The 20,065-nt window shown below is 44.9% G+C and overlaps 103 non-coding genes and 6 pseudogenes across 103 annotated transcripts; all 109 read right to left on the bottom strand.

The window, feature by feature from the left end:
• Positions 1 to 27: 27 nt before the first annotated feature.
• On the bottom strand, positions 28 to 146 carry LOC145892923 (5S ribosomal RNA). The gene has a single exon (XR_014401308.1). It is a non-coding gene; the product is annotated as a 5S ribosomal RNA (ribosomal RNA).
• Positions 147 to 211: 65 nt separating this feature from the next.
• On the bottom strand, positions 212 to 330 carry LOC145891335 (5S ribosomal RNA). The gene has a single exon (XR_014400133.1). It is a non-coding gene; the product is annotated as a 5S ribosomal RNA (ribosomal RNA).
• A 65-nt stretch (positions 331 to 395) lies between these two features.
• LOC145891662 (5S ribosomal RNA) lies at positions 396 to 514 on the bottom strand. Its single transcript, XR_014400440.1, has one exon. It is a non-coding gene; the product is annotated as a 5S ribosomal RNA (ribosomal RNA).
• A 65-nt stretch (positions 515 to 579) lies between these two features.
• Positions 580 to 698, bottom strand: LOC145892922 (5S ribosomal RNA). Its single transcript, XR_014401307.1, has one exon. It is a non-coding gene; the product is annotated as a 5S ribosomal RNA (ribosomal RNA).
• Positions 699 to 763: 65 nt separating this feature from the next.
• LOC145892921 (5S ribosomal RNA) lies at positions 764 to 882 on the bottom strand. The gene has a single exon (XR_014401306.1). It is a non-coding gene; the product is annotated as a 5S ribosomal RNA (ribosomal RNA).
• A 65-nt stretch (positions 883 to 947) lies between these two features.
• LOC145892920 (5S ribosomal RNA) lies at positions 948 to 1,066 on the bottom strand. Its single transcript, XR_014401305.1, has one exon. It is a non-coding gene; the product is annotated as a 5S ribosomal RNA (ribosomal RNA).
• A 65-nt stretch (positions 1,067 to 1,131) lies between these two features.
• Positions 1,132 to 1,250, bottom strand: LOC145890919 (5S ribosomal RNA). The gene has a single exon (XR_014399743.1). It is a non-coding gene; the product is annotated as a 5S ribosomal RNA (ribosomal RNA).
• Positions 1,251 to 1,315: 65 nt separating this feature from the next.
• On the bottom strand, positions 1,316 to 1,434 carry LOC145892919 (5S ribosomal RNA). Its single transcript, XR_014401304.1, has one exon. It is a non-coding gene; the product is annotated as a 5S ribosomal RNA (ribosomal RNA).
• A 65-nt stretch (positions 1,435 to 1,499) lies between these two features.
• On the bottom strand, positions 1,500 to 1,618 carry LOC145892180 (5S ribosomal RNA). The gene has a single exon (XR_014400934.1). It is a non-coding gene; the product is annotated as a 5S ribosomal RNA (ribosomal RNA).
• A 65-nt stretch (positions 1,619 to 1,683) lies between these two features.
• On the bottom strand, positions 1,684 to 1,802 carry LOC145892917 (5S ribosomal RNA). Its single transcript, XR_014401303.1, has one exon. It is a non-coding gene; the product is annotated as a 5S ribosomal RNA (ribosomal RNA).
• A 65-nt stretch (positions 1,803 to 1,867) lies between these two features.
• LOC145891334 (5S ribosomal RNA) lies at positions 1,868 to 1,986 on the bottom strand. The gene has a single exon (XR_014400132.1). It is a non-coding gene; the product is annotated as a 5S ribosomal RNA (ribosomal RNA).
• Positions 1,987 to 2,051: 65 nt separating this feature from the next.
• LOC145891661 (5S ribosomal RNA) lies at positions 2,052 to 2,170 on the bottom strand. The gene has a single exon (XR_014400439.1). It is a non-coding gene; the product is annotated as a 5S ribosomal RNA (ribosomal RNA).
• A 65-nt stretch (positions 2,171 to 2,235) lies between these two features.
• Positions 2,236 to 2,354, bottom strand: LOC145892916 (5S ribosomal RNA). The gene has a single exon (XR_014401302.1). It is a non-coding gene; the product is annotated as a 5S ribosomal RNA (ribosomal RNA).
• Positions 2,355 to 2,419: 65 nt separating this feature from the next.
• Positions 2,420 to 2,538, bottom strand: LOC145892915 (5S ribosomal RNA). The gene has a single exon (XR_014401301.1). It is a non-coding gene; the product is annotated as a 5S ribosomal RNA (ribosomal RNA).
• Positions 2,539 to 2,603: 65 nt separating this feature from the next.
• LOC145892914 (5S ribosomal RNA) lies at positions 2,604 to 2,722 on the bottom strand. Its single transcript, XR_014401300.1, has one exon. It is a non-coding gene; the product is annotated as a 5S ribosomal RNA (ribosomal RNA).
• A 65-nt stretch (positions 2,723 to 2,787) lies between these two features.
• On the bottom strand, positions 2,788 to 2,906 carry LOC145892912 (5S ribosomal RNA). Its single transcript, XR_014401298.1, has one exon. It is a non-coding gene; the product is annotated as a 5S ribosomal RNA (ribosomal RNA).
• Positions 2,907 to 2,971: 65 nt separating this feature from the next.
• LOC145891590 (5S ribosomal RNA) lies at positions 2,972 to 3,090 on the bottom strand. Its single transcript, XR_014400373.1, has one exon. It is a non-coding gene; the product is annotated as a 5S ribosomal RNA (ribosomal RNA).
• Positions 3,091 to 3,155: 65 nt separating this feature from the next.
• Positions 3,156 to 3,274, bottom strand: LOC145892422 (5S ribosomal RNA; annotated as a pseudogene).
• Positions 3,275 to 3,339: 65 nt separating this feature from the next.
• Positions 3,340 to 3,458, bottom strand: LOC145892911 (5S ribosomal RNA). The gene has a single exon (XR_014401297.1). It is a non-coding gene; the product is annotated as a 5S ribosomal RNA (ribosomal RNA).
• Positions 3,459 to 3,523: 65 nt separating this feature from the next.
• On the bottom strand, positions 3,524 to 3,642 carry LOC145891660 (5S ribosomal RNA). The gene has a single exon (XR_014400438.1). It is a non-coding gene; the product is annotated as a 5S ribosomal RNA (ribosomal RNA).
• Positions 3,643 to 3,707: 65 nt separating this feature from the next.
• On the bottom strand, positions 3,708 to 3,826 carry LOC145892910 (5S ribosomal RNA). The gene has a single exon (XR_014401296.1). It is a non-coding gene; the product is annotated as a 5S ribosomal RNA (ribosomal RNA).
• A 65-nt stretch (positions 3,827 to 3,891) lies between these two features.
• LOC145892909 (5S ribosomal RNA) lies at positions 3,892 to 4,010 on the bottom strand. The gene has a single exon (XR_014401295.1). It is a non-coding gene; the product is annotated as a 5S ribosomal RNA (ribosomal RNA).
• A 65-nt stretch (positions 4,011 to 4,075) lies between these two features.
• Positions 4,076 to 4,194, bottom strand: LOC145892179 (5S ribosomal RNA). Its single transcript, XR_014400933.1, has one exon. It is a non-coding gene; the product is annotated as a 5S ribosomal RNA (ribosomal RNA).
• Positions 4,195 to 4,259: 65 nt separating this feature from the next.
• LOC145892908 (5S ribosomal RNA) lies at positions 4,260 to 4,378 on the bottom strand. Its single transcript, XR_014401294.1, has one exon. It is a non-coding gene; the product is annotated as a 5S ribosomal RNA (ribosomal RNA).
• A 65-nt stretch (positions 4,379 to 4,443) lies between these two features.
• On the bottom strand, positions 4,444 to 4,562 carry LOC145891333 (5S ribosomal RNA). Its single transcript, XR_014400131.1, has one exon. It is a non-coding gene; the product is annotated as a 5S ribosomal RNA (ribosomal RNA).
• A 65-nt stretch (positions 4,563 to 4,627) lies between these two features.
• LOC145891659 (5S ribosomal RNA) lies at positions 4,628 to 4,746 on the bottom strand. The gene has a single exon (XR_014400437.1). It is a non-coding gene; the product is annotated as a 5S ribosomal RNA (ribosomal RNA).
• A 65-nt stretch (positions 4,747 to 4,811) lies between these two features.
• On the bottom strand, positions 4,812 to 4,930 carry LOC145892907 (5S ribosomal RNA). Its single transcript, XR_014401293.1, has one exon. It is a non-coding gene; the product is annotated as a 5S ribosomal RNA (ribosomal RNA).
• Positions 4,931 to 4,995: 65 nt separating this feature from the next.
• On the bottom strand, positions 4,996 to 5,114 carry LOC145892906 (5S ribosomal RNA). The gene has a single exon (XR_014401292.1). It is a non-coding gene; the product is annotated as a 5S ribosomal RNA (ribosomal RNA).
• Positions 5,115 to 5,179: 65 nt separating this feature from the next.
• On the bottom strand, positions 5,180 to 5,298 carry LOC145892905 (5S ribosomal RNA). Its single transcript, XR_014401291.1, has one exon. It is a non-coding gene; the product is annotated as a 5S ribosomal RNA (ribosomal RNA).
• Positions 5,299 to 5,363: 65 nt separating this feature from the next.
• On the bottom strand, positions 5,364 to 5,482 carry LOC145892904 (5S ribosomal RNA). The gene has a single exon (XR_014401290.1). It is a non-coding gene; the product is annotated as a 5S ribosomal RNA (ribosomal RNA).
• A 65-nt stretch (positions 5,483 to 5,547) lies between these two features.
• LOC145891589 (5S ribosomal RNA) lies at positions 5,548 to 5,666 on the bottom strand. The gene has a single exon (XR_014400372.1). It is a non-coding gene; the product is annotated as a 5S ribosomal RNA (ribosomal RNA).
• A 65-nt stretch (positions 5,667 to 5,731) lies between these two features.
• Positions 5,732 to 5,850, bottom strand: LOC145892421 (5S ribosomal RNA; annotated as a pseudogene).
• A 65-nt stretch (positions 5,851 to 5,915) lies between these two features.
• Positions 5,916 to 6,034, bottom strand: LOC145892903 (5S ribosomal RNA). The gene has a single exon (XR_014401289.1). It is a non-coding gene; the product is annotated as a 5S ribosomal RNA (ribosomal RNA).
• A 65-nt stretch (positions 6,035 to 6,099) lies between these two features.
• Positions 6,100 to 6,218, bottom strand: LOC145891150 (5S ribosomal RNA). The gene has a single exon (XR_014399961.1). It is a non-coding gene; the product is annotated as a 5S ribosomal RNA (ribosomal RNA).
• A 66-nt stretch (positions 6,219 to 6,284) lies between these two features.
• On the bottom strand, positions 6,285 to 6,403 carry LOC145892900 (5S ribosomal RNA). The gene has a single exon (XR_014401287.1). It is a non-coding gene; the product is annotated as a 5S ribosomal RNA (ribosomal RNA).
• Positions 6,404 to 6,469: 66 nt separating this feature from the next.
• LOC145891861 (5S ribosomal RNA) lies at positions 6,470 to 6,588 on the bottom strand. Its single transcript, XR_014400632.1, has one exon. It is a non-coding gene; the product is annotated as a 5S ribosomal RNA (ribosomal RNA).
• A 65-nt stretch (positions 6,589 to 6,653) lies between these two features.
• On the bottom strand, positions 6,654 to 6,772 carry LOC145891858 (5S ribosomal RNA). The gene has a single exon (XR_014400629.1). It is a non-coding gene; the product is annotated as a 5S ribosomal RNA (ribosomal RNA).
• Positions 6,773 to 6,837: 65 nt separating this feature from the next.
• Positions 6,838 to 6,956, bottom strand: LOC145892899 (5S ribosomal RNA). The gene has a single exon (XR_014401286.1). It is a non-coding gene; the product is annotated as a 5S ribosomal RNA (ribosomal RNA).
• Positions 6,957 to 7,021: 65 nt separating this feature from the next.
• Positions 7,022 to 7,140, bottom strand: LOC145892898 (5S ribosomal RNA). Its single transcript, XR_014401285.1, has one exon. It is a non-coding gene; the product is annotated as a 5S ribosomal RNA (ribosomal RNA).
• A 65-nt stretch (positions 7,141 to 7,205) lies between these two features.
• LOC145891273 (5S ribosomal RNA) lies at positions 7,206 to 7,324 on the bottom strand. Its single transcript, XR_014400076.1, has one exon. It is a non-coding gene; the product is annotated as a 5S ribosomal RNA (ribosomal RNA).
• A 65-nt stretch (positions 7,325 to 7,389) lies between these two features.
• LOC145890961 (5S ribosomal RNA) lies at positions 7,390 to 7,508 on the bottom strand. The gene has a single exon (XR_014399781.1). It is a non-coding gene; the product is annotated as a 5S ribosomal RNA (ribosomal RNA).
• A 65-nt stretch (positions 7,509 to 7,573) lies between these two features.
• On the bottom strand, positions 7,574 to 7,692 carry LOC145892897 (5S ribosomal RNA). The gene has a single exon (XR_014401284.1). It is a non-coding gene; the product is annotated as a 5S ribosomal RNA (ribosomal RNA).
• Positions 7,693 to 7,757: 65 nt separating this feature from the next.
• On the bottom strand, positions 7,758 to 7,876 carry LOC145892896 (5S ribosomal RNA). Its single transcript, XR_014401283.1, has one exon. It is a non-coding gene; the product is annotated as a 5S ribosomal RNA (ribosomal RNA).
• A 65-nt stretch (positions 7,877 to 7,941) lies between these two features.
• On the bottom strand, positions 7,942 to 8,060 carry LOC145890885 (5S ribosomal RNA). The gene has a single exon (XR_014399711.1). It is a non-coding gene; the product is annotated as a 5S ribosomal RNA (ribosomal RNA).
• Positions 8,061 to 8,126: 66 nt separating this feature from the next.
• LOC145892895 (5S ribosomal RNA) lies at positions 8,127 to 8,245 on the bottom strand. The gene has a single exon (XR_014401282.1). It is a non-coding gene; the product is annotated as a 5S ribosomal RNA (ribosomal RNA).
• A 66-nt stretch (positions 8,246 to 8,311) lies between these two features.
• LOC145891860 (5S ribosomal RNA) lies at positions 8,312 to 8,430 on the bottom strand. Its single transcript, XR_014400631.1, has one exon. It is a non-coding gene; the product is annotated as a 5S ribosomal RNA (ribosomal RNA).
• A 65-nt stretch (positions 8,431 to 8,495) lies between these two features.
• On the bottom strand, positions 8,496 to 8,614 carry LOC145891743 (5S ribosomal RNA). Its single transcript, XR_014400518.1, has one exon. It is a non-coding gene; the product is annotated as a 5S ribosomal RNA (ribosomal RNA).
• A 65-nt stretch (positions 8,615 to 8,679) lies between these two features.
• LOC145892894 (5S ribosomal RNA) lies at positions 8,680 to 8,798 on the bottom strand. The gene has a single exon (XR_014401281.1). It is a non-coding gene; the product is annotated as a 5S ribosomal RNA (ribosomal RNA).
• A 65-nt stretch (positions 8,799 to 8,863) lies between these two features.
• On the bottom strand, positions 8,864 to 8,982 carry LOC145892893 (5S ribosomal RNA). The gene has a single exon (XR_014401280.1). It is a non-coding gene; the product is annotated as a 5S ribosomal RNA (ribosomal RNA).
• Positions 8,983 to 9,047: 65 nt separating this feature from the next.
• On the bottom strand, positions 9,048 to 9,166 carry LOC145891272 (5S ribosomal RNA). Its single transcript, XR_014400075.1, has one exon. It is a non-coding gene; the product is annotated as a 5S ribosomal RNA (ribosomal RNA).
• A 65-nt stretch (positions 9,167 to 9,231) lies between these two features.
• LOC145890959 (5S ribosomal RNA) lies at positions 9,232 to 9,350 on the bottom strand. Its single transcript, XR_014399779.1, has one exon. It is a non-coding gene; the product is annotated as a 5S ribosomal RNA (ribosomal RNA).
• Positions 9,351 to 9,415: 65 nt separating this feature from the next.
• Positions 9,416 to 9,534, bottom strand: LOC145892892 (5S ribosomal RNA). The gene has a single exon (XR_014401279.1). It is a non-coding gene; the product is annotated as a 5S ribosomal RNA (ribosomal RNA).
• A 65-nt stretch (positions 9,535 to 9,599) lies between these two features.
• Positions 9,600 to 9,718, bottom strand: LOC145892891 (5S ribosomal RNA). The gene has a single exon (XR_014401278.1). It is a non-coding gene; the product is annotated as a 5S ribosomal RNA (ribosomal RNA).
• A 65-nt stretch (positions 9,719 to 9,783) lies between these two features.
• LOC145891332 (5S ribosomal RNA) lies at positions 9,784 to 9,902 on the bottom strand. Its single transcript, XR_014400130.1, has one exon. It is a non-coding gene; the product is annotated as a 5S ribosomal RNA (ribosomal RNA).
• Positions 9,903 to 9,967: 65 nt separating this feature from the next.
• Positions 9,968 to 10,086, bottom strand: LOC145891658 (5S ribosomal RNA). Its single transcript, XR_014400436.1, has one exon. It is a non-coding gene; the product is annotated as a 5S ribosomal RNA (ribosomal RNA).
• A 65-nt stretch (positions 10,087 to 10,151) lies between these two features.
• LOC145890958 (5S ribosomal RNA) lies at positions 10,152 to 10,270 on the bottom strand. The gene has a single exon (XR_014399778.1). It is a non-coding gene; the product is annotated as a 5S ribosomal RNA (ribosomal RNA).
• A 65-nt stretch (positions 10,271 to 10,335) lies between these two features.
• On the bottom strand, positions 10,336 to 10,454 carry LOC145892889 (5S ribosomal RNA). Its single transcript, XR_014401276.1, has one exon. It is a non-coding gene; the product is annotated as a 5S ribosomal RNA (ribosomal RNA).
• A 65-nt stretch (positions 10,455 to 10,519) lies between these two features.
• Positions 10,520 to 10,638, bottom strand: LOC145892888 (5S ribosomal RNA). The gene has a single exon (XR_014401275.1). It is a non-coding gene; the product is annotated as a 5S ribosomal RNA (ribosomal RNA).
• Positions 10,639 to 10,703: 65 nt separating this feature from the next.
• LOC145891587 (5S ribosomal RNA) lies at positions 10,704 to 10,822 on the bottom strand. The gene has a single exon (XR_014400371.1). It is a non-coding gene; the product is annotated as a 5S ribosomal RNA (ribosomal RNA).
• Positions 10,823 to 10,887: 65 nt separating this feature from the next.
• Positions 10,888 to 11,006, bottom strand: LOC145892420 (5S ribosomal RNA; annotated as a pseudogene).
• Positions 11,007 to 11,071: 65 nt separating this feature from the next.
• LOC145892887 (5S ribosomal RNA) lies at positions 11,072 to 11,190 on the bottom strand. Its single transcript, XR_014401274.1, has one exon. It is a non-coding gene; the product is annotated as a 5S ribosomal RNA (ribosomal RNA).
• Positions 11,191 to 11,255: 65 nt separating this feature from the next.
• On the bottom strand, positions 11,256 to 11,374 carry LOC145891331 (5S ribosomal RNA). Its single transcript, XR_014400129.1, has one exon. It is a non-coding gene; the product is annotated as a 5S ribosomal RNA (ribosomal RNA).
• Positions 11,375 to 11,439: 65 nt separating this feature from the next.
• On the bottom strand, positions 11,440 to 11,558 carry LOC145891656 (5S ribosomal RNA). The gene has a single exon (XR_014400434.1). It is a non-coding gene; the product is annotated as a 5S ribosomal RNA (ribosomal RNA).
• Positions 11,559 to 11,623: 65 nt separating this feature from the next.
• LOC145892885 (5S ribosomal RNA) lies at positions 11,624 to 11,742 on the bottom strand. Its single transcript, XR_014401273.1, has one exon. It is a non-coding gene; the product is annotated as a 5S ribosomal RNA (ribosomal RNA).
• Positions 11,743 to 11,807: 65 nt separating this feature from the next.
• Positions 11,808 to 11,926, bottom strand: LOC145892884 (5S ribosomal RNA). Its single transcript, XR_014401272.1, has one exon. It is a non-coding gene; the product is annotated as a 5S ribosomal RNA (ribosomal RNA).
• Positions 11,927 to 11,991: 65 nt separating this feature from the next.
• Positions 11,992 to 12,109, bottom strand: LOC145892611 (5S ribosomal RNA; annotated as a pseudogene).
• Positions 12,110 to 12,174: 65 nt separating this feature from the next.
• Positions 12,175 to 12,293, bottom strand: LOC145892883 (5S ribosomal RNA). The gene has a single exon (XR_014401271.1). It is a non-coding gene; the product is annotated as a 5S ribosomal RNA (ribosomal RNA).
• A 65-nt stretch (positions 12,294 to 12,358) lies between these two features.
• LOC145891330 (5S ribosomal RNA) lies at positions 12,359 to 12,477 on the bottom strand. The gene has a single exon (XR_014400128.1). It is a non-coding gene; the product is annotated as a 5S ribosomal RNA (ribosomal RNA).
• A 65-nt stretch (positions 12,478 to 12,542) lies between these two features.
• On the bottom strand, positions 12,543 to 12,661 carry LOC145891655 (5S ribosomal RNA). Its single transcript, XR_014400433.1, has one exon. It is a non-coding gene; the product is annotated as a 5S ribosomal RNA (ribosomal RNA).
• Positions 12,662 to 12,726: 65 nt separating this feature from the next.
• LOC145892882 (5S ribosomal RNA) lies at positions 12,727 to 12,845 on the bottom strand. Its single transcript, XR_014401270.1, has one exon. It is a non-coding gene; the product is annotated as a 5S ribosomal RNA (ribosomal RNA).
• A 65-nt stretch (positions 12,846 to 12,910) lies between these two features.
• On the bottom strand, positions 12,911 to 13,029 carry LOC145892881 (5S ribosomal RNA). The gene has a single exon (XR_014401269.1). It is a non-coding gene; the product is annotated as a 5S ribosomal RNA (ribosomal RNA).
• Positions 13,030 to 13,094: 65 nt separating this feature from the next.
• LOC145892880 (5S ribosomal RNA) lies at positions 13,095 to 13,213 on the bottom strand. The gene has a single exon (XR_014401268.1). It is a non-coding gene; the product is annotated as a 5S ribosomal RNA (ribosomal RNA).
• Positions 13,214 to 13,278: 65 nt separating this feature from the next.
• LOC145892879 (5S ribosomal RNA) lies at positions 13,279 to 13,397 on the bottom strand. The gene has a single exon (XR_014401267.1). It is a non-coding gene; the product is annotated as a 5S ribosomal RNA (ribosomal RNA).
• A 65-nt stretch (positions 13,398 to 13,462) lies between these two features.
• On the bottom strand, positions 13,463 to 13,581 carry LOC145891586 (5S ribosomal RNA). The gene has a single exon (XR_014400370.1). It is a non-coding gene; the product is annotated as a 5S ribosomal RNA (ribosomal RNA).
• Positions 13,582 to 13,646: 65 nt separating this feature from the next.
• On the bottom strand, positions 13,647 to 13,765 carry LOC145892418 (5S ribosomal RNA; annotated as a pseudogene).
• A 65-nt stretch (positions 13,766 to 13,830) lies between these two features.
• Positions 13,831 to 13,949, bottom strand: LOC145892877 (5S ribosomal RNA). Its single transcript, XR_014401265.1, has one exon. It is a non-coding gene; the product is annotated as a 5S ribosomal RNA (ribosomal RNA).
• A 65-nt stretch (positions 13,950 to 14,014) lies between these two features.
• Positions 14,015 to 14,133, bottom strand: LOC145890884 (5S ribosomal RNA). Its single transcript, XR_014399710.1, has one exon. It is a non-coding gene; the product is annotated as a 5S ribosomal RNA (ribosomal RNA).
• Positions 14,134 to 14,199: 66 nt separating this feature from the next.
• LOC145892876 (5S ribosomal RNA) lies at positions 14,200 to 14,318 on the bottom strand. Its single transcript, XR_014401264.1, has one exon. It is a non-coding gene; the product is annotated as a 5S ribosomal RNA (ribosomal RNA).
• Positions 14,319 to 14,384: 66 nt separating this feature from the next.
• Positions 14,385 to 14,503, bottom strand: LOC145891859 (5S ribosomal RNA). The gene has a single exon (XR_014400630.1). It is a non-coding gene; the product is annotated as a 5S ribosomal RNA (ribosomal RNA).
• Positions 14,504 to 14,568: 65 nt separating this feature from the next.
• Positions 14,569 to 14,687, bottom strand: LOC145891197 (5S ribosomal RNA). Its single transcript, XR_014400005.1, has one exon. It is a non-coding gene; the product is annotated as a 5S ribosomal RNA (ribosomal RNA).
• A 65-nt stretch (positions 14,688 to 14,752) lies between these two features.
• LOC145890845 (5S ribosomal RNA) lies at positions 14,753 to 14,871 on the bottom strand. The gene has a single exon (XR_014399673.1). It is a non-coding gene; the product is annotated as a 5S ribosomal RNA (ribosomal RNA).
• A 65-nt stretch (positions 14,872 to 14,936) lies between these two features.
• LOC145892875 (5S ribosomal RNA) lies at positions 14,937 to 15,055 on the bottom strand. The gene has a single exon (XR_014401263.1). It is a non-coding gene; the product is annotated as a 5S ribosomal RNA (ribosomal RNA).
• A 65-nt stretch (positions 15,056 to 15,120) lies between these two features.
• LOC145892874 (5S ribosomal RNA) lies at positions 15,121 to 15,239 on the bottom strand. The gene has a single exon (XR_014401262.1). It is a non-coding gene; the product is annotated as a 5S ribosomal RNA (ribosomal RNA).
• A 65-nt stretch (positions 15,240 to 15,304) lies between these two features.
• On the bottom strand, positions 15,305 to 15,423 carry LOC145891270 (5S ribosomal RNA). The gene has a single exon (XR_014400073.1). It is a non-coding gene; the product is annotated as a 5S ribosomal RNA (ribosomal RNA).
• Positions 15,424 to 15,488: 65 nt separating this feature from the next.
• On the bottom strand, positions 15,489 to 15,607 carry LOC145890957 (5S ribosomal RNA). Its single transcript, XR_014399777.1, has one exon. It is a non-coding gene; the product is annotated as a 5S ribosomal RNA (ribosomal RNA).
• A 65-nt stretch (positions 15,608 to 15,672) lies between these two features.
• LOC145892873 (5S ribosomal RNA) lies at positions 15,673 to 15,791 on the bottom strand. Its single transcript, XR_014401261.1, has one exon. It is a non-coding gene; the product is annotated as a 5S ribosomal RNA (ribosomal RNA).
• A 65-nt stretch (positions 15,792 to 15,856) lies between these two features.
• LOC145892872 (5S ribosomal RNA) lies at positions 15,857 to 15,975 on the bottom strand. The gene has a single exon (XR_014401260.1). It is a non-coding gene; the product is annotated as a 5S ribosomal RNA (ribosomal RNA).
• Positions 15,976 to 16,040: 65 nt separating this feature from the next.
• LOC145891329 (5S ribosomal RNA) lies at positions 16,041 to 16,159 on the bottom strand. The gene has a single exon (XR_014400127.1). It is a non-coding gene; the product is annotated as a 5S ribosomal RNA (ribosomal RNA).
• Positions 16,160 to 16,224: 65 nt separating this feature from the next.
• Positions 16,225 to 16,343, bottom strand: LOC145891654 (5S ribosomal RNA). The gene has a single exon (XR_014400432.1). It is a non-coding gene; the product is annotated as a 5S ribosomal RNA (ribosomal RNA).
• Positions 16,344 to 16,408: 65 nt separating this feature from the next.
• Positions 16,409 to 16,527, bottom strand: LOC145890954 (5S ribosomal RNA). Its single transcript, XR_014399776.1, has one exon. It is a non-coding gene; the product is annotated as a 5S ribosomal RNA (ribosomal RNA).
• Positions 16,528 to 16,592: 65 nt separating this feature from the next.
• LOC145891013 (5S ribosomal RNA) lies at positions 16,593 to 16,711 on the bottom strand. The gene has a single exon (XR_014399830.1). It is a non-coding gene; the product is annotated as a 5S ribosomal RNA (ribosomal RNA).
• A 65-nt stretch (positions 16,712 to 16,776) lies between these two features.
• Positions 16,777 to 16,895, bottom strand: LOC145892871 (5S ribosomal RNA). Its single transcript, XR_014401259.1, has one exon. It is a non-coding gene; the product is annotated as a 5S ribosomal RNA (ribosomal RNA).
• A 65-nt stretch (positions 16,896 to 16,960) lies between these two features.
• Positions 16,961 to 17,079, bottom strand: LOC145891327 (5S ribosomal RNA). Its single transcript, XR_014400126.1, has one exon. It is a non-coding gene; the product is annotated as a 5S ribosomal RNA (ribosomal RNA).
• A 65-nt stretch (positions 17,080 to 17,144) lies between these two features.
• LOC145891653 (5S ribosomal RNA) lies at positions 17,145 to 17,263 on the bottom strand. Its single transcript, XR_014400431.1, has one exon. It is a non-coding gene; the product is annotated as a 5S ribosomal RNA (ribosomal RNA).
• A 65-nt stretch (positions 17,264 to 17,328) lies between these two features.
• Positions 17,329 to 17,447, bottom strand: LOC145892869 (5S ribosomal RNA). The gene has a single exon (XR_014401258.1). It is a non-coding gene; the product is annotated as a 5S ribosomal RNA (ribosomal RNA).
• A 65-nt stretch (positions 17,448 to 17,512) lies between these two features.
• On the bottom strand, positions 17,513 to 17,631 carry LOC145892868 (5S ribosomal RNA). The gene has a single exon (XR_014401257.1). It is a non-coding gene; the product is annotated as a 5S ribosomal RNA (ribosomal RNA).
• A 65-nt stretch (positions 17,632 to 17,696) lies between these two features.
• Positions 17,697 to 17,815, bottom strand: LOC145890841 (5S ribosomal RNA). Its single transcript, XR_014399670.1, has one exon. It is a non-coding gene; the product is annotated as a 5S ribosomal RNA (ribosomal RNA).
• A 65-nt stretch (positions 17,816 to 17,880) lies between these two features.
• Positions 17,881 to 17,999, bottom strand: LOC145891585 (5S ribosomal RNA). Its single transcript, XR_014400369.1, has one exon. It is a non-coding gene; the product is annotated as a 5S ribosomal RNA (ribosomal RNA).
• A 65-nt stretch (positions 18,000 to 18,064) lies between these two features.
• Positions 18,065 to 18,183, bottom strand: LOC145892417 (5S ribosomal RNA; annotated as a pseudogene).
• A 65-nt stretch (positions 18,184 to 18,248) lies between these two features.
• Positions 18,249 to 18,367, bottom strand: LOC145891323 (5S ribosomal RNA). Its single transcript, XR_014400122.1, has one exon. It is a non-coding gene; the product is annotated as a 5S ribosomal RNA (ribosomal RNA).
• Positions 18,368 to 18,432: 65 nt separating this feature from the next.
• Positions 18,433 to 18,551, bottom strand: LOC145890883 (5S ribosomal RNA). Its single transcript, XR_014399709.1, has one exon. It is a non-coding gene; the product is annotated as a 5S ribosomal RNA (ribosomal RNA).
• A 66-nt stretch (positions 18,552 to 18,617) lies between these two features.
• On the bottom strand, positions 18,618 to 18,736 carry LOC145892867 (5S ribosomal RNA). Its single transcript, XR_014401256.1, has one exon. It is a non-coding gene; the product is annotated as a 5S ribosomal RNA (ribosomal RNA).
• Positions 18,737 to 18,802: 66 nt separating this feature from the next.
• Positions 18,803 to 18,921, bottom strand: LOC145891513 (5S ribosomal RNA). The gene has a single exon (XR_014400300.1). It is a non-coding gene; the product is annotated as a 5S ribosomal RNA (ribosomal RNA).
• Positions 18,922 to 18,986: 65 nt separating this feature from the next.
• On the bottom strand, positions 18,987 to 19,105 carry LOC145892865 (5S ribosomal RNA). The gene has a single exon (XR_014401254.1). It is a non-coding gene; the product is annotated as a 5S ribosomal RNA (ribosomal RNA).
• A 65-nt stretch (positions 19,106 to 19,170) lies between these two features.
• LOC145892864 (5S ribosomal RNA) lies at positions 19,171 to 19,289 on the bottom strand. Its single transcript, XR_014401253.1, has one exon. It is a non-coding gene; the product is annotated as a 5S ribosomal RNA (ribosomal RNA).
• Positions 19,290 to 19,354: 65 nt separating this feature from the next.
• Positions 19,355 to 19,473, bottom strand: LOC145891269 (5S ribosomal RNA). The gene has a single exon (XR_014400072.1). It is a non-coding gene; the product is annotated as a 5S ribosomal RNA (ribosomal RNA).
• A 65-nt stretch (positions 19,474 to 19,538) lies between these two features.
• Positions 19,539 to 19,657, bottom strand: LOC145890953 (5S ribosomal RNA). Its single transcript, XR_014399775.1, has one exon. It is a non-coding gene; the product is annotated as a 5S ribosomal RNA (ribosomal RNA).
• A 65-nt stretch (positions 19,658 to 19,722) lies between these two features.
• Positions 19,723 to 19,841, bottom strand: LOC145892863 (5S ribosomal RNA). Its single transcript, XR_014401252.1, has one exon. It is a non-coding gene; the product is annotated as a 5S ribosomal RNA (ribosomal RNA).
• Positions 19,842 to 19,906: 65 nt separating this feature from the next.
• Positions 19,907 to 20,025, bottom strand: LOC145891519 (5S ribosomal RNA). Its single transcript, XR_014400306.1, has one exon. It is a non-coding gene; the product is annotated as a 5S ribosomal RNA (ribosomal RNA).
• Between the last annotated feature and the right edge of the window lie 40 nt (positions 20,026 to 20,065).

Genomic DNA, 20,065 nt, shown 5'->3' with positions numbered 1-20,065 from the left:
AAAGCATACTTTGTATAAACAGAAAAATGACTACAACACTTGGTATTCCTAGGCGGTCACCCATCCAAGTACTAACCAAGCCCGAGGTTGCTTAACTGCCGAGATCGAACGAGATCGGGTGCTTTCAACCTGGTATGGCCGTAGACGTTTGTTAGTCTGTTTTGACGACATTTATGCGCAATTCAAAGCATACTTTGGGTAAACAGAAAAATGACTACAACACTTGGTATGCCTAGGCGGTCACCCATCCAAGTACTAACCAAGCCCGAGGTTGCTTAACTGCCGAGATCGAACGAGATCGGGTGCTTTCAACCTGGTATGGCCGTAGACGTTTGTTAGACTGTTTTGACGACATTTATGCTCAATTCAAAGCATACTTTGGGTAAACAGAAAAATGACTACAACACTTGGTATTCCTAGGCGGTCACCCATCCAAGTTCTAACCAAGCCCGAGGTTGCTTAACTGCCGAGATCGAACGAGATCGGGTGCTTTCAACCTGGTATGGCCGTAGACGTTTGTTAGACTGTTTTGACGACATTTATGCTCAATTCAAAGCATACTTTGGGTAAACAGAAAAATGACTACAACACTTGGTATTCCTAGGCGGTCACCCATCCAAGTACTAACCAAGCCCGAGGTTGCTTAACTGCCGAGATCGAACGAGATCGGGTGCTTTCAACCTGGTATGGCCGTAGACGTTTGTTAGACTGTTTTGACGACATTTATGCTCAATTCAAAGCATACTTTGGGTAAACAGAAAAATGACTACAACACTTGGTATTCCTAGGCGGTCACCCATCCAAGTACTAACCAAGCCCGAGGTTGCTTAACTGCCGAGATCGAACGAGATCGGGTGCTTTCAACCTGGTATGGCCGTAGACGTTTGTTAGTCTGTTATGACGATCTTTATGCGCAATTCAAAGCATATTTTGTATAAACAGAAAAATGACTACAACACTTGGTATTCCTAGGCGGTCACCCATCCAAGTACTAACCAAGCCCGAGGTTGCTTAACTGCCGAGATCGAACGAGATCGGGTGCTTTCAACCTGGTATGGCCGTAGACGTTTGTTAGACTGTTTTGACGACATTTATGCTCAATTCAAAGCATACTTTGGGTAAACAGAAAAATGACTACAACACTTGGCATTCCTAGGCGGTCACCCATCCAAGTACTAACCAAGCCCGAGGTTGCTTAACTGCCGAGATCGAACGAGATCGGGTGCTTTCAACCTGGTATGGCCGTAGACGTTTGTTAGACTGTTTTGACGACATTTATGCTCAATTCAAAGCATACTTTGGGTAAACAGAAAAATGACTACAACACTTGGTATTCCTAGGCGGTCACCCATCCAAGTACTAACCAAGCCCGAGGTTGCTTAACTGCCGAGATCGAACGAGATCGGGTGCTTTCAACCTGGTATGGCCGTAGACGTTTGTTAGTCTGTTATGACGATCTTTATGCGCAATTCAAAGCATATTTTGTATAAACAGAAAAATGACTACAACACTTGGTATTCCTAGGCGGTCACCCATCCAAGTACTAACCAACCACGAGGTTGCTTAACTGCCGAGATCGAACGAGATCGGGTGCTTTCAACCTGGTATGGCCGTAGACGTTTGTTAGTCTGTTATGAAGATCTTTATGCGCAATTCAAAGCATACTTTGTATAAACAGAAAAATGACTACAACACTTGGTATTCCTAGGCGGTCACCCATCCAAGTACTAACCAAGCCCGAGGTTGCTTAACTGCCGAGATCGAACGAGATCGGGTGCTTTCAACCTGGTATGGCCGTAGACGTTTGTTAGTCTGTTTTGACGACATTTATGCGCAATTCAAAGCATACTTTGGGTAAACAGAAAAATGACTACAACACTTGGTATGCCTAGGCGGTCACCCATCCAAGTACTAACCAAGCCCGAGGTTGCTTAACTGCCGAGATCGAACGAGATCGGGTGCTTTCAACCTGGTATGGCCGTAGACGTTTGTTAGACTGTTTTGACGACATTTATGCTCAATTCAAAGCATACTTTGGGTAAACAGAAAAATGACTACAACACTTGGTATTCCTAGGCGGTCACCCATCCAAGTTCTAACCAAGCCCGAGGTTGCTTAACTGCCGAGATCGAACGAGATCGGGTGCTTTCAACCTGGTATGGCCGTAGACGTTTGTTAGACTGTTTTGACGACATTTATGCTCAATTCAAAGCATACTTTGGGTAAACAGAAAAATGACTACAACACTTGGTATTCCTAGGCGGTCACCCATCCAAGTACTAACCAAGCCCGAGGTTGCTTAACTGCCGAGATCGAACGAGATCGGGTGCTTTCAACCTGGTATGGCCGTAGACGTTTGTTAGACTGTTTTGACGACATTTATGCTCAATTCAAAGCATACTTTGGGTAAACAGAAAAATGACTACAACACTTGGTATTCCTAGGCGGTCACCCATCCAAGTACTAACCAAGCCCGAGGTTGCTTAACTGCCGAGATCGAACGAGATCGGGTGCTTTCAACCTGGTATGGCCGTAGACGTTTGTTAGTCTGTTATGACGATCTTTATGCGCAATTCAAAGCATATTTTGTATAAACAGAAAAATGACTACAACACTTGGTATTCCTAGGCGGTCACCCATCCAAGTACTAACCAAGCCCGAGGTTGCTTAACTGCCGAGATCGAACGAGATCGGGTGCTTTCAACCTGGTATGGCCGTAGACGTTTGTTAGACTGTTTTGACGACATTTATGCTCAATTCAAAGCATACTTTGGGTAAACAGAAAAATGACTACAACACTTGGTATTCCTAGGCGGTCACCCATCCAAGTACTAACCAAGCCCGAGGTTGCTTAACTGCCGAGATCGAACGAGATCGGGTGCTTTCAACCTGGTATGGCCGTAGACGTTTGTTAGTCTGTTTTGACGACATTTATAGGCAATTCAAAGCATACTTTGTGCAAATAGTAAAATGAATACAACACTTGGTATTCCTAGGCGGTCACCCATCCAAGTACTAACCAAGCCCGAGGTTGCTTAACTGCCGAGATCGAACGAGATCGGATGCTTTCAACCTGGTATGGCCGTAGACGTTTGTCAGTCTGTTTTGACGACATTCATGGGCAATTCAAAGCATACTTTGTGCAAATAGTAAAATGAATACAACACTTGGTATTCCTAGGCGGTCACCCATCCAAGTACTAACCAACCACGAGGTTGCTTAACTGCCGAGATCGAACGAGATCGGGTGCTTTCAACCTGGTATGGCCGTAGACGTTTGTTAGTCTGTTTTGACGACATTTATGCGCAATTCAAAGCATACTTTGTATAAACAGAAAAATGACTACAACACTTGGTATTCCTAGGCGGTCACCCATCCAAGTACTAACCAAGCCCGAGGTTGCTTAACTGCCGAGATCGAACGAGATCGGGTGCTTTCAACCTGGTATGGCCGTAGACGTTTGTTAGACTGTTTTGACGACATTTATGCTCAATTCAAAGCATACTTTGGGTAAACAGAAAAATGACTACAACACTTGGTATTCCTAGGCGGTCACCCATCCAAGTTCTAACCAAGCCCGAGGTTGCTTAACTGCCGAGATCGAACGAGATCGGGTGCTTTCAACCTGGTATGGCCGTAGACGTTTGTTAGACTGTTTTGACGACATTTATGCTCAATTCAAAGCATACTTTGGGTAAACAGAAAAATGACTACAACACTTGGTATTCCTAGGCGGTCACCCATCCAAGTACTAACCAAGCCCGAGGTTGCTTAACTGCCGAGATCGAACGAGATCGGGTGCTTTCAACCTGGTATGGCCGTAGACGTTTGTTAGACTGTTTTGACGACATTTATGCTCAATTCAAAGCATACTTTGGGTAAACAGAAAAATGACTACAACACTTGGTATTCCTAGGCGGTCACCCATCCAAGTACTAACCAAGCCCGAGGTTGCTTAACTGCCGAGATCGAACGAGATCGGGTGCTTTCAACCTGGTATGGCCGTAGACGTTTGTTAGTCTGTTATGACGATCTTTATGCGCAATTCAAAGCATATTTTGTATAAACAGAAAAATGACTACAACACTTGGTATTCCTAGGCGGTCACCCATCCAAGTACTAACCAACCACGAGGTTGCTTAACTGCCGAGATCGAACGAGATCGGGTGCTTTCAACCTGGTATGGCCGTAGACGTTTGTTAGTCTGTTATGACGATCTTTATGCGCAATTCAAAGCATACTTTGTATAAACAGAAAAATGACTACAACACTTGGTATTCCTAGGCGGTCACCCATCCAAGTACTAACCAAGCCCGAGGTTGCTTAACTGCCGAGATCGAACGAGATCGGGTGCTTTCAACCTGGTATGGCCGTAGACGTTTGTTAGTCTGTTTTGACGACATTTATGCGCAATTCAAAGCATACTTTGGGTAAACAGAAAAATGACTACAACACTTGGTATGCCTAGGCGGTCACCCATCCAAGTACTAACCAAGCCCGAGGTTGCTTAACTGCCGAGATCGAACGAGATCGGGTGCTTTCAACCTGGTATGGCCGTAGACGTTTGTTAGACTGTTTTGACGACATTTATGCTCAATTCAAAGCATACTTTGGGTAAACAGAAAAATGACTACAACACTTGGTATTCCTAGGCGGTCACCCATCCAAGTTCTAACCAAGCCCGAGGTTGCTTAACTGCCGAGATCGAACGAGATCGGGTGCTTTCAACCTGGTATGGCCGTAGACGTTTGTTAGACTGTTTTGACGACATTTATGCTCAATTCAAAGCATACTTTGGGTAAACAGAAAAATGACTACAACACTTGGTATTCCTAGGCGGTCACCCATCCAAGTACTAACCAAGCCCGAGGTTGCTTAACTGCCGAGATCGAACGAGATCGGGTGCTTTCAACCTGGTATGGCCGTAGACGTTTGTTAGACTGTTTTGACGACATTTATGCTCAATTCAAAGCATACTTTGGGTAAACAGAAAAATGACTACAACACTTGGTATTCCTAGGCGGTCACCCATCCAAGTACTAACCAAGCCCGAGGTTGCTTAACTGCCGAGATCGAACGAGATCGGGTGCTTTCAACCTGGTATGGCCGTAGACGTTTGTTAGTCTGTTATGACGATCTTTATGCGCAATTCAAAGCATATTTTGTATAAACAGAAAAATGACTACAACACTTGGTATTCCTAGGCGGTCACCCATCCAAGTACTAACCAAGCCCGAGGTTGCTTAACTGCCGAGATCGAACGAGATCGGGTGCTTTCAACCTGGTATGGCCGTAGACGTTTGTTAGACTGTTTTGACGACATTTATGCTCAATTCAAAGCATACTTTGGGTAAACAGAAAAATGACTACAACACTTGGTATTCCTAGGCGGTCACCCATCCAAGTACTAACCAAGCCCGAGGTTGCTTAACTGCCGAGATCGAACGAGATCGGGTGCTTTCAACCTGGTATGGCCGTAGACGTTTGTTAGTCTGTTTTGACGACATTTATAGGCAATTCAAAGCATACTTTGTGCAAATAGTAAAATGAATACAACACTTGGTATTCCTAGGCGGTCACCCATCCAAGTACTAACCAAGCCCGAGGTTGCTTAACTGCCGAGATCGAACGAGATCGGATGCTTTCAACCTGGTATGGCCGTAGACGTTTGCTAGTCTGTTTTGACGACATTCATGGGCAATTCAAAGCATACTTTGTGCAAATAGTAAAATGAATACAACACTTGGTATTCCTAGGCGGTCACCCATCCAAGTACTAACCAACCACGAGGTTGCTTAACTGCCGAGATCGAACGAGATCGGGTGCTTTCAACCTGGTATGGCCGTAGACGTTTGTTAGTCTGTTATGACGATCTTTATGAGCAATTCAAAGCATACTTTGTATAAACAGAAAAATGACTACAACACTTGGTATTCCTAGGCGGTCACCCATCCAAGTACTAACCAAGCCCGAGGTTGCTTAACTGCCGAGATCGAACGAGATCGGGTGCTTTCAACCTGGTATGGCCGTAGACGTTTGTTAGTCTGTTTTGACGACATTTATGCGCAATTCAAAGCATACTTTGGGTAAACAGAAAAATGACTACAGCGCTTGGTATTCCTAGGCGGTCACCCATCCAAGTACTAACCAAGCCCGAGGTTGCTTAACTGCCGAGATCGAACGAGATCGGATGCTTTCAACCTGGTATGGCCGTAGACGTTTGTTAGACTGTTTTGACGACATTTATGCGCAATTCAAAGCATAACTTTGGGTAAACAGAAAAATGACTACAACACTTGGTATTCCTAGGCGGTCACCCATCCAAGTACTAACCAAGCCCGAGGTTGCTTAACTGCCGAGATCGAACGAGATCGGGTGCTTTCAACCTGGTATGGCCGTAGACGTTTGTTAGTCTGTTTTGACGACAATCATGGGCAATTCAAAGCATAACTTTGGGTAAACAGAAAAATGACTACAACACTTGGTATTCCTAGGCGGTCACCCATCCAAGTGCTAACCAAGCCCGAGGTTGCTTAACTGCCGAGATCGAACGAGATCGGGTGCTTTCAACCTGGTTTGGCCGTAGACGTTTGTTAGACTGTTTTGACAACATTTATGCTCAATTCAAAGCATACTTTGGGTAAACAGAAAAATGACTACAGCACTTGGTATTCCTAGGCGGTCACCCATCCAAGTACTAACCAAGCCCGAGGTTGCTTAACTGCCGAGATCGAACGAGATCGGGTGCTTTCAACCTGGTATGGCCGTAGACGTTTGTTAGTCTGTTATGACGATCTTTATGCGCAATTCAAAGCATACTTTGTATAAACAGAAAAATGACTACAACACTTGGTATTCCTAGGCGGTCACCCATCCAAGTACTAACCAAGCCCGAGGTTGCTTAACTGCCGAGATCGAACGAGATCGGGTGCTTTCAACCTGGTATGGCCGTAGACGTTTGTTAGTCTGTTATGACGATCATTATGAGCAATTCAAAGCATACTTTGTATAAACAGAAAAATGACTACAACACTTGGTATTCCTAGGCGGTCACCCATCCAAGTACTAACCAAGCCCGAGGTTGCTTAACTGCCGAGATCGAACGAGATCGGGTGCTTTCAACCTGGTATGGCCGTAGACGTTTGTTAGTCTGTTTTGACGACATTTATGCGCAATTCAAAGCATACTTTGGGTAAACAGAAAAATGACTACAACACTTGGTATTCCTAGGCGGTCACCCATCCAAGTACTAACCAAGCCCGAGGTTGCTTAACTGCCGAGATCGAACGAGATCGGGTTCTTTCAACCTGGTATGGCCGTAGACGTTTGTTAGACTGTTTTGACGACATGTATGCTCAATTCAAAGCATACTTTGGGTAAACAGAAAAATGACTACAGCACTTGGTATTCCTAGGCGGTCACCCATCCAAGTACTAACCAAGCCCGAGGTTGCTTAACTGCCGAGATCGAACGAGATCGGTTGCTTTCAACCTGGTATGGCCGTAGACGTTTGTTAGTCTGTTATGACGATCTTTATGCGCAATTCAAAGCATACTTTGTATAAACAGAAAAATGACTACAACACTTGGTATTCCTAGGCGGTCACCCATCCAAGTACTAACCAAGCCCGAGGTTGCTTAACTGCCGAGATCGAACGAGATCGGGTGCTTTCAACCTGGTATGGCCGTAGACGTTTGTTAGTCTGTTATGACGATCTTTATGCGCAATTCAAAGCATACTTTGTATAAACAGAAAAATGACTACAACACTTGGTATTCCTAGGCGGTCACCCATCCAAGTACTAACCAAGCCCGAGGTTGCTTAACTGCCGAGATCGAACGAGATCGGGTGCTTTCAACCTGGTATGGCCGTAGACGTTTGTTAGTCTGTTTTGACGACATTTATGCGCAATTCAAAGCATACTTTGGGTAAACAGAAAAATGACTACAGCACTTGGTATTCCTAGGCGGTCACCCATCCAAGTACTAACCAAGCCCGAGGTTGCTTAACTGCCGAGATCGAACGAGATCGGATGCTTTCAACCTGGTATGGCCGTAGACGTTTGTTAGACTGTTTTGACGACATTTATGCGCAATTCAAAGCATAACTTTGGGTAAACAGAAAAATGACTACAACACTTGGTATTCCTAGGCGGTCACCCATCCAAGTACTAACCAAGCCCGAGGTTGCTTAACTGCCGAGATCGAACGAGATCGGGTGCTTTCAACCTGGTATGGCCGTAGACGTTTGTTAGTCTGTTTTGACGACAATCATGGGCAATTCAAAGCATAACTTTGGGTAAACAGAAAAATGACTACAACACTTGGTATTCCTAGGCGGTCACCCATCCAAGTGCTAACCAAGCCCGAGGTTGCTTAACTGCCGAGATCGAACGAGATCGGGTGCTTTCAACCTGGTTTGGCCGTAGACGTTTGTTAGACTGTTTTGACAACATTTATGCTCAATTCAAAGCATACTTTGGGTAAACAGAAAAATGACTACAGCACTTGGTATTCCTAGGCGGTCACCCATCCAAGTACTAACCAAGCCCGAGGTTGCTTAACTGCCGAGATCGAACGAGATCGGGTGCTTTCAACCTGGTATGGCCGTAGACGTTTGTTAGTCTGTTATGACGATCTTTATGCGCAATTCAAAGCATACTTTGTATAAACAGAAAAATGACTACAACACTTGGTATTCCTAGGCGGTCACCCATCCAAGTACTAACCAAGCCCGAGGTTGCTTAACTGCCGAGATCGAACGAGATCGGGTGCTTTCAACCTGGTATGGCCGTAGACGTTTGTTAGTCTGTTATGACGATCATTATGAGCAATTCAAAGCATACTTTGTATAAACAGAAAAATGACTACAACACTTGGTATTCCTAGGCGGTCACCCATCCAAGTACTAACCAAGCCCGAGGTTGCTTAACTGCCGAGATCGAACGAGATCGGGTGCTTTCAACCTGGTATGGCCGTAGACGTTTGTTAGTCTGTTTTGACGACATTTATGCGCAATTCAAAGCATACTTTGGGTAAACAGAAAAATGACTACAACACTTGGTATTCCTAGGCGGTCACCCATCCAAGTACTAACCAAGCCCGAGGTTGCTTAACTGCCGAGATCGAACGAGATCGGGTTCTTTCAACCTGGTATGGCCGTAGACGTTTGTTAGACTGTTTTGACGACATGTATGCTCAATTCAAAGCATACTTTGGGTAAACAGAAAAATGACTACAGCACTTGGTATTCCTAGGCGGTCACCCATCCAAGTACTAACCAAGCCCGAGGTTGCTTAACTGCCGAGATCGAACGAGATCGGTTGCTTTCAACCTGGTATGGCCGTAGACGTTTGTTAGTCTGTTATGACGATCTTTATGCGCAATTCAAAGCATACTTTGTATAAACAGAAAAATGACTACAACACTTGGTATTCCTAGGCGGTCACCCATCCAAGTACTAACCAAGCCCGAGGTTGCTTAACTGCCGAGATCGAACGAGATCGGGTGCTTTCAACCTGGTATGGCCGTAGACGTTTGTTAGTCTGTTATGACGATCTTTATGCGCAATTCAAAGCATACTTTGTATAAACAGAAAAATGACTACAACACTTGGTATTCCTAGGCGGTCACCCATCCAAGTACTAACCAAGCCCGAGGTTGCTTAACTGCCGAGATCGAACGAGATCGGGTGCTTTCAACCTGGTATGGCCGTAGACGTTTGTTAGTCTGTTTTGACGACATTTATGCGCAATTCAAAGCATACTTTGGGTAAACAGAAAAATGACTACAACACTTGGTATGCCTAGGCGGTCACCCATCCAAGTACTAACCAAGCCCGAGGTTGCTTAACTGCCGAGATCGAACGAGATCGGGTGCTTTCAACCTGGTATGGCCGTAGACGTTTGTTAGACTGTTTTGACGACATTTATGCTCAATTCAAAGCATACTTTGGGTAAACAGAAAAATGACTACAACACTTGGTATTCCTAGGCGGTCACCCATCCAAGTTCTAACCAAGCCCGAGGTTGCTTAACTGCCGAGATCGAACGAGATCGGGTGCTTTCAACCTGGTATGGCCGTAGACGTTTGTTAGACTGTTTTGACGACATTTATGCTCAATTCAAAGCATACTTTGGGTAAACAGAAAAATGACTACAGCACTTGGTATTCCTAGGCGGTCACCCATCCAAGTACTAACCAAGCCCGAGGTTGCTTAACTGCCGAGATCGAACGAGATCGGTTGCTTTCAACCTGGTATGGCCGTAGACGTTTGTTAGTCTGTTATGACGATCTTTATGCGCAATTCAAAGCATACTTTGTATAAACAGAAAAATGACTACAACACTTGGTATTCCTAGGCGGTCACCCATCCAAGTACTAACCAAGCCCGAGGTTGCTTAACTGCCGAGATCGAACGAGATCGGGTGCTTTCAACCTGGTATGGCCGTAGACGTTTGTTAGACTGTTTTGACGACATTTATGCTCAATTCAAAGCATACTTTGGGTAAACAGAAAAATGACTACAACACTTGGTATTCCTAGGCGGTCACCCATCCAAGTACTAACCAAGCCCGAGGTTGCTTAACTGCCGAGATCGAACGAGATCGGGTGCTTTCAACCTGGTATGGCCGTAGACGTTTGTTAGTCTGTTTTGACGACATTTATAGGCAATTCAAAGCATACTTTGTGCAAATAGTAAAATGAATACAACACTTGGTATTCCTAGGCGGTCACCCATCCAAGTACTAACCAAGCCCGAGGTTGCTTAACTGCCGAGATCGAACGAGATCGGATGCTTTCAACCTGGTATGGCCGTAGACGTTTGTCAGTCTGTTTTGACGACATTCATGGGCAATTCAAAGCATACTTTGTGCAAATAGTAAAATGAATACAACACTTGGTATTCCTAGGCGGTCACCCATCCAAGTACTAACCAACCACGAGGTTGCTTAACTGCCGAGATCGAACGAGATCGGGTGCTTTCAACCTGGTATGGCCGTAGACGTTTGTTAGTCTGTTATGACGATCTTTATGCGCAATTCAAAGCATACTTTGTATAAACAGAAAAATGACTACAACACTTGGTATTCCTAGGCGGTCACCCATCCAAGTACTAACCAAGCCCGAGGTTGCTTAACTGCCGAGATCGAACGAGATCGGGTGCTTTCAACCTGGTATGGCCGTAGACGTTTGTTAGTCTGTTTTGACGACATTTATGCGCAATTCAAAGCATACTTTGGGTAAACAGAAAAATGACTACAACACTTGGTATGCCTAGGCGGTCACCCATCCAAGTACTAACCAAGCCCGAGGTTGCTTAACTGCCGAGATCGAACGAGATCGGGTGCTTTCAACCTGGTATGGCCGTAGACGTTTGTTAGACTGTTTTGACGACATTTATGCTCAATTCAAAGCATACTTTGGGTAAACAGAAAAATGACTACAACACTTGGTATTCCTAGGCGGTCACCCATCCAAGTTCTAACCAAGCCCGAGGTTGCTTAACTGCCGAGATCGAACGAGATCGGGTGCTTTCAACCTGGTATGGCCGTAGACGTTTGTTAGACTGTTTTGACGACATTTATGCTCAATTCAAAGCATACTTTGGGTAAACAGAAAAATGACTACAACACTTGGTATTCCTAGGCGGTCACCCATCCAAGTACTAACCAAGCCCGAGGTTGCTTAACTGCCGAGATCGAACGAGATCGGGTGCTTTCAACCTGGTATGGCCGTAGACGTTTGTTAGACTGTTTTGACGACATTTATGCTCAATTCAAAGCATACTTTGGGTAAACAGAAAAATGACTACAACACTTGGTATTCCTAGGCGGTCACCCATCCAAGTACTAACCAAGCCCGAGGTTGCTTAACTGCCGAGATCGAACGAGATCGGGTGCTTTCAACCTGGTATGGCCGTAGACGTTTGTTAGTCTGTTATGACGATCTTTATGCGCAATTCAAAGCATATTTTGTATAAACAGAAAAATGACTACAACACTTGGTATTCCTAGGCGGTCACCCATCCAAGTACTAACCAACCACGAGGTTGCTTAACTGCCGAGATCGAACGAGATCGGTGCTTTCAACCTGGTATGGCCGTAGACGTTTGTTAGTCTGTTATGACGATCTTTATGCGCAATTCAAAGCATACTTTGTATAAACAGAAAAATGACTACAACACTTGGTATTCCTAGGCGGTCACCCATCCAAGTACTAACCAAGCCCGAGGTTGCTTAACTGCCGAGATCGAACGAGATCGGGTGCTTTCAACCTGGTATGGCCGTAGACGTTTGTTAGTCTGTTTTGACGACATTTATGCGCAATTCAAAGCATACTTTGGGTAAACAGAAAAATGACTACAACACTTGGTATGCCTAGGCGGTCACCCATCCAAGTACTAACCAAGCCCGAGGTTGCTTAACTGCCGAGATCGAACGAGATCGGGTGCTTTCAACCTGGTATGGCCGTAGACGTTTGTTAGACTGTTTTGACGACATTTATGCTCAATTCAAAGCATACTTTGGGTAAACAGAAAAATGACTACAACACTTGGTATTCCTAGGCGGTCACCCATCCAAGTTCTAACCAAGCCCGAGGTTGCTTAACTGCCGAGATCGAACGAGATCGGGTGCTTTCAACCTGGTATGGCCGTAGACGTTTGTTAGACTGTTTTGACGACATTTATGCTCAATTCAAAGCATACTTTGGGTAAACAGAAAAATGACTACAACACTTGGTATTCCTAGGCGGTCACCCATCCAAGTACTAACCAAGCCCGAGGTTGCTTAACTGCCGAGATCGAACGAGATCGGGTGCTTTCAACCTGGTATGGCCGTAGACGTTTGTTAGACTGTTTTGACGACATTTATGCTCAATTCAAAGCATACTTTGGGTAAACAGAAAAATGACTACAACACTTGGTATTCCTAGGCGGTCACCCATCCAAGTACTAACCAAGCCCGAGGTTGCTTAACTGCCGAGATCGAACGAGATCGGGTGCTTTCAACCTGGTATGGCCGTAGACGTTTGTTAGTCTGTTATGACGATCTTTATGCGCAATTCAAAGCATATTTTGTATAAACAGAAAAATGACTACAACACTTGGTATTCCTAGGCGGTCACCCATCCAAGTACTAACCAAGCCCGAGGTTGCTTAACTGCCGAGATCGAACGAGATCGGGTGCTTTCAACCTGGTATGGCCGTAGACGTTTGTTAGACTGTTTTGACGACATTTATGCTCAATTCAAAGCATACTTTGGGTAAACAGAAAAATGACTACAACACTTGGTATTCCTAGGCGGTCACCCATCCAAGTACTAACCAAGCCCGAGGTTGCTTAACTGCCGAGATCGAACGAGATCGGGTGCTTTCAACCTGGTATGGCCGTAGACGTTTGTTAGTCTGTTTTGACGACATTTATAGGCAATTCAAAGCATACTTTGTGCAAATAGTAAAATGAATACAACACTTGGTATTCCTAGGCGGTCACCCATCCAAGTACTAACCAAGCCCGAGGTTGCTTAACTGCCGAGATCGAACGAGATCGGATGCTTTCAACCTGGTATGGCCGTAGACGTTTGTTAGTCTGTTTTGACGACATTCATGGGCAATTCAAAGCATACTTTGTGCAAATAGTAAAATGAATACAACACTTGGTATTCCTAGGCGGTCACCCATCCAAGTACTAACCAACCACGAGGTTGCTTAACTGCCGAGATCGAACGAGATCGGGTGCTTTCAACCTGGTATGGCCGTAGACGTTTGTTAGTCTGTTATGACGATCTTTATGAGCAATTCAAAGCATACTTTGTATAAACAGAAAAATGACTACAACACTTGGTATTCCTAGGCGGTCACCCATCCAAGTACTAACCAAGCCCGAGGTTGCTTAACTGCCGAGATCGAACGAGATCGGGTGCTTTCAACCTGGTATGGCCGTAGACGTTTGTTAGTCTGTTTTGACGACATTTATGCGCAATTCAAAGCATACTTTGGGTAAACAGAAAAATGACTACAGCACTTGGTATTCCTAGGCGGTCACCCATCCAAGTACTAACCAAGCCCGAGGTTGCTTAACTGCCGAGATCGAACGAGATCGGATGCTTTCAACCTGGTATGGCCGTAGACGTTTGTTAGACTGTTTTGACGACATTTATGCGCAATTCAAAGCATAACTTTGGGTAAACAGAAAAATGACTACAACACTTGGTATTCCTAGGCGGTCACCCATCCAAGTACTAACCAAGCCCGAGGTTGCTTAACTGCCGAGATCGAACGAGATCGGGTGCTTTCAACCTGGTATGGCCGTAGACGTTTGTTAGTCTGTTTTGACGACAATCATGGGCAATTCAAAGCATAACTTTGGGTAAACAGAAAAATGACTACAACACTTGGTATTCCTAGGCGGTCACCCATCCAAGTGCTAACCAAGCCCGAGGTTGCTTAACTGCCGAGATCGAACGAGATCGGGTGCTTTCAACCTGGTTTGGCCGTAGACGTTTGTTAGACTGTTTTGACAACATTTATGCTCAATTCAAAGCATACTTTGGGTAAACAGAAAAATGAATACAGCACTTGGTATTCCTAGGCGGTCACCCATCCAAGTACTAACCAAGCCCGAGGTTGCTTAACTGCCGAGATCGAACGAGATCGGGTGCTTTCAACCTGGTTTGGCCGTAGACGTTTGTTAGACTGTTTTGACAACATTTATGCTCAATTCAAAGCATACTTTGGGTAAACAGAAAAATGAATACAGCACTTGGTATTCCTAGGCGGTCACCCATCCAAGTACTAACCAAGCCCGAGGTTGCTTAACTGCCGAGATCGAACGAGATCGGGTGCTTTCAACCTGGTATGGCCGTAGACGTTTGTTAGTCTGTTATGACGATCTTTATGCGCAATTCAAAGCATACTTTGTATAAACAGAAAAATGACTACAACACTTGGTATTCCTAGGCGGTCACCCATCCAAGTACTAACCAAGCCCGAGGTTGCTTAACTGCCGAGATCGAACGAGATCGGGTGCTTTCAACCTGGTATGGCCGTAGACGTTTGTTAGTCTGTTATGACGATCTTTATGCGCAATTCAAAGCATACTTTGTATAAACAGAAAAATGACTACAACACTTGGTATTCCTAGGCGGTCACCCATCCAAGTACTAACCAAGCCCGAGGTTGCTTAACTGCCGAGATCGAACGAGATCGGGTGCTTTCAACCTGGTATGGCCGTAGACGTTTGTTAGTCTGTTTTGACGACATTTATGCGCAATTCAAAGCATACTTTGGGTAAACAGAAAAATGACTACAACACTTGGTATTCCTAGGCGGTCACCCATCCAAGTACTAACCAAGCCCGAGGTTGCTTAACTGCCGAGATCGAACGAGATCGGGTTCTTTCAACCTGGTATGGCCGTAGACGTTTGTTAGACTGTTTTGACGACATGTATGCTCAATTCAAAGCATACTTTGGGTAAACAGAAAAATGACTACAGCACTTGGTATTCCTAGGCGGTCACCCATCCAAGTACTAACCAAGCCCGAGGTTGCTTAACTGCCGAGATCGAACGAGATCGGTTGCTTTCAACCTGGTATGGCCGTAGACGTTTGTTAGTCTGTTATGACGATCTTTATGCGCAATTCAAAGCATACTTTGTATAAACAGAAAAATGACTACAACACTTGGTATTCCTAGGCGGTCACCCATCCAAGTACTAACCAAGCCCGAGGTTGCTTAACTGCCGAGATCGAACGAGATCGGGTGCTTTCAACCTGGTATGGCCGTAGACGTTTGTTAGTCTGTTATGACGATCTTTATGCGCAATTCAAAGCATACTTTGTATCAACAGAAAAATGACTACAACACTTGGTATTCCTAGGCGGTCACCCATCCAAGTACTAACCAAGCCCGAGGTTGCTTAACTGCCGAGATCGAACGAGATCGGGTGCTTTCAACCTGGTATGGCCGTAGACGTTTGTTAGTCTGTTTTGACGACATTTATGCGCAATTCAAAGCATACTTTGGGTAAACAGAAAAATGACTACAACACTTGGTATGCCTAGGCGGTCACCCATCCAAGTACTAACCAAGCCCGAGGTTGCTTAACTGCCGAGATCGAACGAGATCGGGTGCTTTCAACCTGGTATGGCCGTAGACGTTTGTTAGACTGTTTTGACGACATTTATGCTCAATTCAAAGCATACTTTGGGTAAACAGAAAAATGACTACAACACTTGGTATTCCTAGGCGGTCACCCATCCAAGTTCTAACCAAGCCCGAGGTTGCTTAACTGCCGAGATCGAACGAGATCGGGTGCTTTCAACCTGGTATGGCCGTAGACGTTTGTTAGACTGTTTTGACGACATTTATGCTCAATTCAAAGCATACTTTGGGTAAACAGAAAAATGACTACAGCACTTGGTATTCCTAGGCGGTCACCCATCCAAGTACTAACCAAGCCCGAGGTTGCTTAACTGCCGAGATCGAACGAGATCGGTTGCTTTCAACCTGGTATGGCCGTAGACGTTTGTTAGTCTGTTATGACGATCTTTATGCGCAATTCAAAGCATACTTTGTATAAACAGAAAAATGACTACAACACTTGGTATTCCTAGGCGGTCACCCATCCAAGTACTAACCAAGCCCGAGGTTGCTTAACTGCCGAGATCGAACGAGATCAGGTGCTTTCAACCTGGTATGGCCGTAGACGTTTGTTAGTCTGTTATGACGATCTTTATGCGCAATTCAAAGCATACTTTGTATAAACAGAAAAATGACTACAACACTTGGTATTCCTAGGCGGTCACCCATCCAAGTACTAACCAAGCCCGAGGTTGCTTAACTGCCGAGATCGAACGAGATCGGGTGCTTTCAACCTGGTATGGCCGTAGACGTTTGTTAGTCTGTTTTGACGACATTTATGCGCAATTCAAAGCATACTTTGGGTAAACAGAAAAATGACTACAACACTTGGTATGCCTAGGCGGTCACCCATCCAAGTACTAACCAAGCCCGAGGTTGCTTAACTGCCGAGATCGAACGAGATCGGGTGCTTTCAACCTGGTATGGCCGTAGACGTTTGTTAGACTGTTTTGACGACATTTATGCTCAATTCAAAGCATACTTTGGGTAAACAGAAAAATGACTACAACACTTGGTATTCCTAGGCGGTCACCCATCCAAGTTCTAACCAAGCCCGAGGTTGCTTAACTGCCGAGATCGAACGAGATCGGGTGCTTTCAACCTGGTATGGCCGTAGACGTTTGTTAGACTGTTTTGACGACATTTATGCTCAATTCAAAGCATACTTTGGGTAAACAGAAAAATGACTACAACACTTGGTATTCCTAGGCGGTCACCCATCCAAGTACTAACCAAGCCCGAGGTTGCTTAACTGCCGAGATCGAACGAGATCGGGTGCTTTCAACCTGGTATGGCCGTAGACGTTTGTTAGACTGTTTTGACGACATTTATGCTCAATTCAAAGCATACTTTGGGTAAACAGAAAAATGACTACAACACTTGGTATTCCTAGGCGGTCACCCATCCAAGTACTAACCAAGCCCGAGGTTGCTTAACTGCCGAGATCGAACGAGATCGGGTGCTTTCAACCTGGTATGGCCGTAGACGTTTGTTAGACTGTTTTGACGACATTTATGCTCAATTCAAAGCATACTTTGGGTAAACAGAAAAATGACTACAACACTTGGTATTCCTAGGCGGTCACCCATCCAAGTACTAACCAAGCCCGAGGTTGCTTAACTGCCGAGATCGAACGAGATCGGGTGCTTTCAACCAGGTATGGCCGTAGACGTTTGTTAGTCTGTTTTGACGACATTTATAGGCAATTCAAAGCATACTTTGTGCAAATAGTAAAATGAATACAACACTTGGTATTCCTAGGCGGTCACCCATCCAAGTACTAACCAAGCCCGAGGTTGCTTAACTGCCGAGATCGAACGAGATCGGATGCTTTCAACCTGGTATGGCCGTAGACGTTTGTTAGTCTGTTTTGACGACATTCATGGGCAATTCAAAGCATACTTTGTGCAAATAGTAAAATGAATACAACACTTGGTATTCCTAGGCGGTCACCCATCCAAGTACTAACCAACCACGAGGTTGCTTAACTGCCGAGATCGAACGAGATCGGGTGCTTTCAACCTGGTATGGCCGTAGACGTTTGTTAGTCTGTTATGACGATCTTTATGAGCAATTCAAAGCATACTTTGTATAAACAGAAAAATGACTACAACACTTGGTATTCCTAGGCGGTCACCCATCCAAGAACTAACCAAGCCCGAGGTTGCTTAACTGCCGAGATCGAACGAGATCGGGTGCTTTCAACCTGGTATGGCCGTAGACGTTTGTTAGTCTGTTTTGACGACATTTATGCGCAATTCAAAGCATACTTTGGGTAAACAGAAAAATGACTACAGCACTTGGTATTCCTAGGCGGTCACCCATCCAAGTACTAACCAAGCCCGAGGTTGCTTAACTGCCGAGATCGAACGAGATCGGATGCTTTCAACCTGGTATGGCCGTAGACGTTTGTTAGACTGTTTTGACGACATTTATGCGCAATTCAAAGCATAACTTTGGGTAAACAGAAAAATGACTACAACACTTGGTATTCCTAGGCGGTCACCCATCCAAGTACTAACCAAGCCCGAGGTTGCTTAACTGCCGAGATCGAACGAGATCGGGTGCTTTCAACCTGGTATGGCCGTAGACGTTTGTTAGTCTGTTTTGACGACAATCATGGGCAATTCAAAGCATAACTTTGGGTAAACAGAAAAATGACTACAACACTTGGTATTCCTAGGCGGTCACCCATCCAAGTGCTAACCAAGCCCGAGGTTGCTTAACTGCCGAGATCGAACGAGATCGGGTGCTTTCAACCTGGTATGGCCGTAGACGTTTGTTAGTCTGTTATGACGATCTTTATGCGCAATTCAAAGCATACTTTGTATAAACAGAAAAATGACTACAACACTTGGTATTCCTAGGCGGTCACCCATCCAAGTACTAACCAAGCCCGAGGTTGCTTAACTGCCGAGATCGAACGAGATCGGGTGCTTTCAACCTGGTATGGCCGTAGACGTTTGTTAGTCTGTTATGACGATCTTTATGCGCAATTCAAAGCATACTTTGTATAAACAGAAAAATGACTACAACACTTGGTATTCCTAGGCGGTCACCCATCCAAGTACTAACCAAGCCCGAGGTTGCTTAACTGCCGAGATCGAACGAGATCGGGTGCTTTCAACCTGGTATGGCCGTAGACGTTTGTTAGTCTGTTTTGACGACATTTATGCGCAATTCAAAGCATACTTTGGGTAAACAGAAAAATGACTACAACACTTGGTATTCCTAGGCGGTCACCCATCCAAGTACTAACCAAGCCCGAGGTTGCTTAACTGCCGAGATCGAACGAGATCGGGTTCTTTCAACCTGGTATGGCCGTAGACGTTTGTTAGACTGTTTTGACGACATGTATGCTCAATTCAAAGCATACTTTGGGTAAACAGAAAAATGACTACAGCACTTGGTATTCCTAGGCGGTCACCCATCCAAGTACTAACCAAGCCCGAGGTTGCTTAACTGCCGAGATCGAACGAGATCGGTTGCTTTCAACCTGGTATGGCCGTAGACGTTTGTTAGTCTGTTATGACGATCTTTATGCGCAATTCAAAGCATACTTTGTATAAACAGAAAAATGACTACAACACTTGGTATTCCTAGGCGGTCACCCATCCAAGTACTAACCAAGCCCGAGGTTGCTTAACTGCCGAGATCGAACGAGATCGGGTGCTTTCAACCTGGTATGGCCGTAGACGTTTGTTAGTCTGTTATGACGATCTTTATGCGCAATTCAAAGCATACTTTGTATAAACAGAAAAATGACTACAACACTTGGTATTCCTAGGCGGTCACCCATCCAAGTACTAACCAATCCCGAGGTTGCTTAACTGCCGAGATCGAACGAGATCGGGTGCTTTCAACCTGGTATGGCCGTAGACGTTTGTTAGTCTGTTTTGACGACATTTATGCGCAATTCAA

This window comes from Ascidia mentula, chromosome 2 (genome assembly GCF_947561715.1).
Source record: "Ascidia mentula chromosome 2, kaAscMent1.1, whole genome shotgun sequence".
Lineage (NCBI taxonomy): Eukaryota > Metazoa > Chordata > Ascidiacea > Phlebobranchia > Ascidiidae > Ascidia > Ascidia mentula.
This window is presented reverse-complemented; position numbering and strand designations above follow the sequence as displayed.